Source organism: Erithacus rubecula (genome assembly GCF_903797595.1).
Source record: "Erithacus rubecula genome assembly, contig: scaffold_185_arrow_ctg1, whole genome shotgun sequence".
NCBI lineage: Eukaryota > Metazoa > Chordata > Aves > Passeriformes > Muscicapidae > Erithacus > Erithacus rubecula.
In genome coordinates this window covers 205,725-212,329 of record NW_027636125.1, presented here as the reverse complement: position 1 = coordinate 212,329, position 6,605 = coordinate 205,725, and positions in this window count along the sequence as shown.

Sequence of the window (6,605 nt, the reverse complement as noted above, 5' to 3'; positions counted from 1 at the left end):
ATATCTAGAAATGGATGGAAAAAAATACAAATAACATTTTTACAAACATTTCCTGTGTTGCACTTCCATAGGCCAATGCAATGATTAGCTCTGCTACGCTTTCAGTGACTTCAAAGTCATCACTAGTTGCCAGTAAATAACCAGAATACTGCTTAAAATACAAAATAGTTATCAACATATTCCAAATGTTTTTAATGTAAGAGATTATTTGAAGATCACAGGATAACAGCTGAGTCCCTTGAAGATTTTTCCATCCGACAGTGCAGCCCCACACTTTGTGGTCTGACACACAACTCAGCTTCATGCTGCATTATCAACATTTTTGGGGTAGCAAAGATATCAAACCACTCTGAATACATTGATGTTGTGCTGCTTCCTGCCTCATTGTCCATTCAGTCACTGCTTTAAATTAGAAGCATTTAGCATTCTGCCATATACAGGGGGGAGTTTACGTTGTCTTGCTGAGAGGTTTAGCAAATCTCCCTCTACAGGGAACAATGGACTGCAAACAGACATACAGAAAAGCTCAGATATTTGAGAAAATCAGAAAGTTTGGTTGTCTCACTGCATTTAGCCTGAGACAGAGATGGTAAGACCAAATTCTTTCACAATTACCAAGCTAAAAAGAAGAAGCAATAGGACGAGAAATAGAATCAATGCAACAGCATTTCAACCTATTCTATCCAAGTGTTATCACTTTTCCATCACATTATTCTGTGTTAAACCTGAGTATTAAGCTGACCTTTTGGATACCAAAGGATAAAAATGCATTAAAATTTCTTGTCTTTCAGCCACGAAGACATATCCTGTTACTTGTCTTTCATCAGGGACAGTTCCTTAAGCCTTATGTTGAAAATTTTCCTGTCAAACTCTAACAAGACACTTTTCCCTTCAGTCCTCAGTTATTTGTTCTCTCCAAAGACCCGAGAGCTGGGATCAAATGAAGTTTTTCCATTGCCCTTTACTGCACAGCTCATGACTTAGAAAGGCTAACAGTGGAGCTTAGATGATATTAACCTTAACTTGAATTTACACTGAAGGAATTACATCCCAACAACAGGGTTTGGTTTTCTAAATCTGATCTAGCAGAGCAAGTGCTACAGTTACTGTCTTCAGACATCAAGCTCAAAGCACAACAATCACAATATCTTGAGCAATAAGTCACAAGCCATGAGCCTGGGAGTAAAAGCACAAAAATATGCAGCAGTACCAACACAGAGCAACTGCACAATGCTCAGGAAGACCTTCAAGAGCCCTCAGATTGCAAGAATACTCCCCTACACCCTCCAAGAAATCTGTGGATGCAAAATATTCTGCATACTGCATGTAATGACCAATTTTTGTTAGTAGGGAGGTCTGTTTCTAACATTTGAGTCCCAAATAAGCTACAATTATGGCATATGGTGTTAATTTCTTCATGGCACTAAATTCAGAACTGCTCCTTTGTCCGGCAAATGTTCTGAACTAATTCCACATTTAAATATGGAATGGTAAAACCATGTCTGGGCTGAAGGACACTAAATATTCACAAGAATGTGAAAAAAATCTTAGAGGTAGGTGTCCAGTAGCACTGCAGCTCTATCCCTAGGAATGCCCCTAACACAGCTGAAACAGACTTCTTCACCTTGCCTCCTTTACTGTTGGGATTAAATTCAGTCTATTCCCAGTTCTGGATTCTGCTGTAAAAAGCCACAAAAAACATCAGTCACTACTGCAGAGTTTGCAATCTGAAATTAAAGCCAAGAATTAATTAGCCATTAGGAAACAGAATGAAACAATAAGAGAGCTGTTTTCACAATTTTGGGATGCATTCTCAAATATAAACCAATTGAGTATTGGGATGGCTTCATTTGGACATAACACCAGTGAGGAGTTACAGGAAAAGATTTGAAGGAAGGTGATTAAAGCAGTTTGCAGACATTTACAAAGCTAATAGTGAAAACAGCATTTTTTAAAATCAATTAATAAGTGGATGATGAAGTATGGCATCACAGGTCTGTTGGGAATCTCATCAACATTTCCATGACAACTGAAGTAAAGCTAAGCAGCAAAAGTACCCAGGAAGAGTGGACAAGGCCCTTTCTGATACATGATACCATGAGGAGGCAAATTTAAGATAGCAAGGAGGAAAACCTGATGAACTATGATCCCTAGCAGAAAATCAGAAAAGCAATAGAGAGGAGGCTATGTCCCCTGACACTGACTGGGTAGAATAAGCAAGTAGAAAACTTGACCTATACTCTCCCCACAGAGGTAGGAAACAATACATGAGGAATTTTTTCCTTGCAGAAAACATGACCTTGTGTTTCTTTACGAGTAACTTTCCATTCATATTGGAATTGGTCAATTAACATTAAAAATGTAAAAGGAAAGGCTATAAAATCTGCCTCTGGGATCATTCATTTTTAATCATTTTTTAAATGGCCAAACAAAAGCAAAAAACAAACTTTGTCACACTCCCTGCTTTGAGGTGTGGAACTGCATAAAAGCAGTTCCCTCTTGGAGCCAGACACACAAATATAAACACAGGATCCTGTACAGAAAACACTCTGGTAGTGTTTTGTTACTCAGAGTAACAAATTTGCTCCGAGGAGGGGGGAAAGTGTTAATAATTCAACAAGTTTTTTCCTTCCTATTTCTTGAATCTCCCTAATTACATTTTGGGTTAAATGACAAACTCCCTCATTTCTAGTCTTTGGAAAAGTAGTTTAAAGGATATCTAAATTTTCTGCATAATAAAAATAAAATAATATATACAATTCTATCATATTAATTTCTTTTTTTCAATCAATATTAAAAAACTACTGATGTAAATAGAGGTTTTATCACTCCACATTAAGAAAACTCATGTATATTTACCATTAAAAATTAATTGCAATAATCAATGTCTAAGAAGAGTTGTTGTCCCTGTTACTGTAAAAGATCAAGTATAAATTTTTTCTCCAAATAGAAGTTTAGTGGTGATTTTCCAATTTGATTTCCGCTGACCACAGATGCAGAATAAACCAACGCAGCAGGATAAATAATTGGGGCTGTTTCTCTACAGACAGATAAAGACTCATGATCATTAACAGTAAACAATAACTGCCAACAATAAACATTTAATGATACTCATAAAAATAATTGGCCATTGTGAAGCTCAACAAATTTAGGACAATTTCACATTAAATTGGTGGTTGTGCATTGAAGAAGACAGTATTTCACTGAAGGACAGCAAGTGATAAAACAGCCACTATCTCCTGATTCTGGCTGTTTAAAAAGACATTTTCTGAAACTGAGCATTCTGATTTTTTCCTCCTGCATATTCTCCAAGGGATCACCTTGCCTTGCTCAAAAACTTAATGGGCACTACACTGGCACAAATGTTGTGCAAATAAAGCAGAACAAGTGCATTTTATAATTGCTGATTTTGCAACAAGGAAAACCTACAACTAATGCTCTGTCCAGGGAGCAATTTTGCTCCGTTTTCATCAGTAAGTGTGGTCCTCAAAGCAAGAAATTACTTTTCTCCTTTCAATCCGCAAAATCCACGGAGCAGATGGGTGGAAGCTGATTGCTTTCCTGAGAACATGTTTGCACTAAACACTGGACTGGCTCTGTGTACATCACAATCAGACCAAAGATTCAGATTCAGGGCAGGACTCAATAATTTGTCAGCCTCAGTCATCTGAATATCCCACAGCTGCCATAAAATTCACAGAAACATACTTTTAAAGGGGAAATGGGAAAGGCTGAATTTTTAACCTTAACATTTTTTTAAGCCAAGAGATGCCAGAGCAAGAAAATAATTAAGCACATCTAGCTCATAATATAGTCAGCCACAGGATCATACATAAATTGATTTAAGATTTCTAATGATGACAACATGGGTTTTAAGTCTGTGGTTTTTTCTATCAACTGCTAAAAACCATCATTCAAATGTGGTTTCAAAAACACATCTTCAACTAACTTGGCTTACTTTTCTGAAATCCACTGGATGCAACTAAATTTAAAAGGCAGAATGCAATTTTGTCCCAGGTCTCAAAGCTGTGAAATTCTCTGGAGTTCTGTGGCCACGAATTAAATCAATTAATGAAATAAAAAAAGAACAGAAACTTACGTACAAATGTAGAGAAAAAATGAGATGCTCCTTAAATGGCAGCATTGACTTCAGCCATACCAATTTTTAGATAAATGACAAGAACTGGAGAAGGAAAGTAAGGAGAAAACATAGCTTACATTTAGTTTCAGTTAAGGTACACCTGAAATAAGAGTTAATTACTGTATAAAAATAACTCTCATGTTGGAAGTCTCGACTCAAATGAAGTGCTAGAAATTAAGGTACCTAAAGTCACTGCAATTTTAATGTATTTTCATTTGACTGCTGCAGTATTGCTCTTAAAATTAATCAGCATCTCTTAATCTTTTGGATGGCAATTTCTTTAAGCATCTGCTATCATATTATCAAGGTCTTGAAGCATTTTTGAGCCTTATTGATCATTACTTGGCACATCAAAACTCTGATCCTGTGGATATTTAAGTTTTAGGTGTACTCAGGAGAGAAATCTGGTACCAGTAGTTGACATCTGTATTTGTCCACAAGAGGAGCAACCTCCCCAGACTCTTTGCTCCATAGCAAACAAACTTTACTTTGACAAATCAGGCTATCTTAAAAGAGAAACATGGCAAAATCTAAGTATAGTGTCACAAAAACCAGACTGATAATTCAGCTGAATTTAAGCAATGAAATCTCAAAAGTGATTTTTACATCTTAAAGCAAAAGGAAAATAACTGCATTATAAAAAAAAACAACTTATTTTCTCGTGGTCCAACACTCTTAAGACCCTTATGTTCCAGAAGAATCTGGTGTAAATAACAGAACATTTCAGATTACAGAACTAAGATGAAATCAGTTTCTTTTCTATGTGGACTCAGCAGGCTAATTTGTCAAGGACGTTCCCAGGGTGGTAATAGTGCTTGGCAGTAATATGTATCTGTAAAATTCCAGCAGAGCAAATAGCTGGAATAAGTGTCAAGAAAACTCAGTTATCTGCTGTACTAATAACCACAAGTCTGTACACATCATGCTGAGCCAACCTCCAGAAGGAACAATGTCATTACCTTAAAATTTCAGGTTGGCTTGATGAGCTGTTTATTCCAATTAACACAGAAGGAAATTGCTGGGTAACTACCACCCTCATTTGCAAAGTCTGTCTAATGTTCACACTATGATGAGTTCAGAAACATACTTTTCTTTTGAGCATCCCTACATTTAAAGCAACGTTAAATCACATATGGCAAGTAGAAATTTCATGTCTTCATCCTGTAATCATAGACAGAAATAAATTCTGAAGAGTGCTCACACATCCAATAGAAAAAATTACACACCTGAAACTGCCTCTGATCAGAGAATAAGTTGCATTTTTATTCTAAAAAAGCTGCCAAAATTATGCTTCAATGTATGAAGTCTAGATCCCTAGTCATGCAGCTAAGGGAATGAGCAAAACACTATAAAATGGTGTCTTGCAAAAAGAATGAAATGGTCACTTCTGTCTTCTCAATATTTGTTTTTCTAAGGATTAATGAAATTGGTGGTACCTGCTGTGTATGACATTCTCTATGAATAAGTATTTATAACTATATACAAACTTTTATAAATTAATATAATTTTGTGTTTACAACTTATTTCACAGGATATTGCATTAGAAAAGCTGACTCTCATTTTCAATTAATATAGTAGAACACTAATTTATTGATCTACATTGTGTTACTGGTTCTTTCTCCTATTTTAAATTTTGAAAATTATTCCAAAGAATTTTCAAAACATTCAATACAAAAAAGTTTCTTTGTGCTAAGATGTAAGGTGTGCTCTATCAAAGGTTTCATTCCATGTGCTTACAAGCTGAGCCTTGATCCAATTAGAGGTGGAAAGATGTGTTTGTTGCAATGGAAAGATCTGAATTATGAAACCCTTAACACAAGGGAAAGGTTCACAGAAAAATTAGAAGTCCTTGCTGAGCCAAGACAGATAGAGGAGATCATTTTATTCAATAGATGGAAAAGCTCAGGTCACAATAGTGATAATTTTTTCTCAAGAGCAGCATCCATTGAAAGAACAGTCTGAAGGTGGAATAAGGTTAACACTTTCCGAAATGAGAAAACCCCTCAAATCTGACCTAGATTATGTCATCATCCACACTTATCATCAACAATTTTGAAAATGGTATCTAAAATTGTGAATCCTAAATTTTGAGCTGATTTACTGATCCTTTTGTTCTAACAATTTCCCATAATTTTACCTTTTTTTTTTTTTTTCATTTTAAGAAGTAGGGAGAAATTAGAAATTAACAACTTGGGATTCTTTTTCTTAAACTTGAAAATTAAGGCAATGAAGTTTATTCATGTCTATAACACAGAAGGTAACATTTCAGTCTAGATAAAGGAATTGGATACACACAAACAACTACATCTATGGAAATTATTCTGGAAGCTGGATGGCCCATAAACACTGGGACATGCCTCATATCAAAGTTTTCAATTCAACTAAGGGTGCAAATGACTACAGTGTTCTTGTGACTTCAAAATTTATGTCTGAAAAATCACATTGAAGCAAATTTTAGATCAAG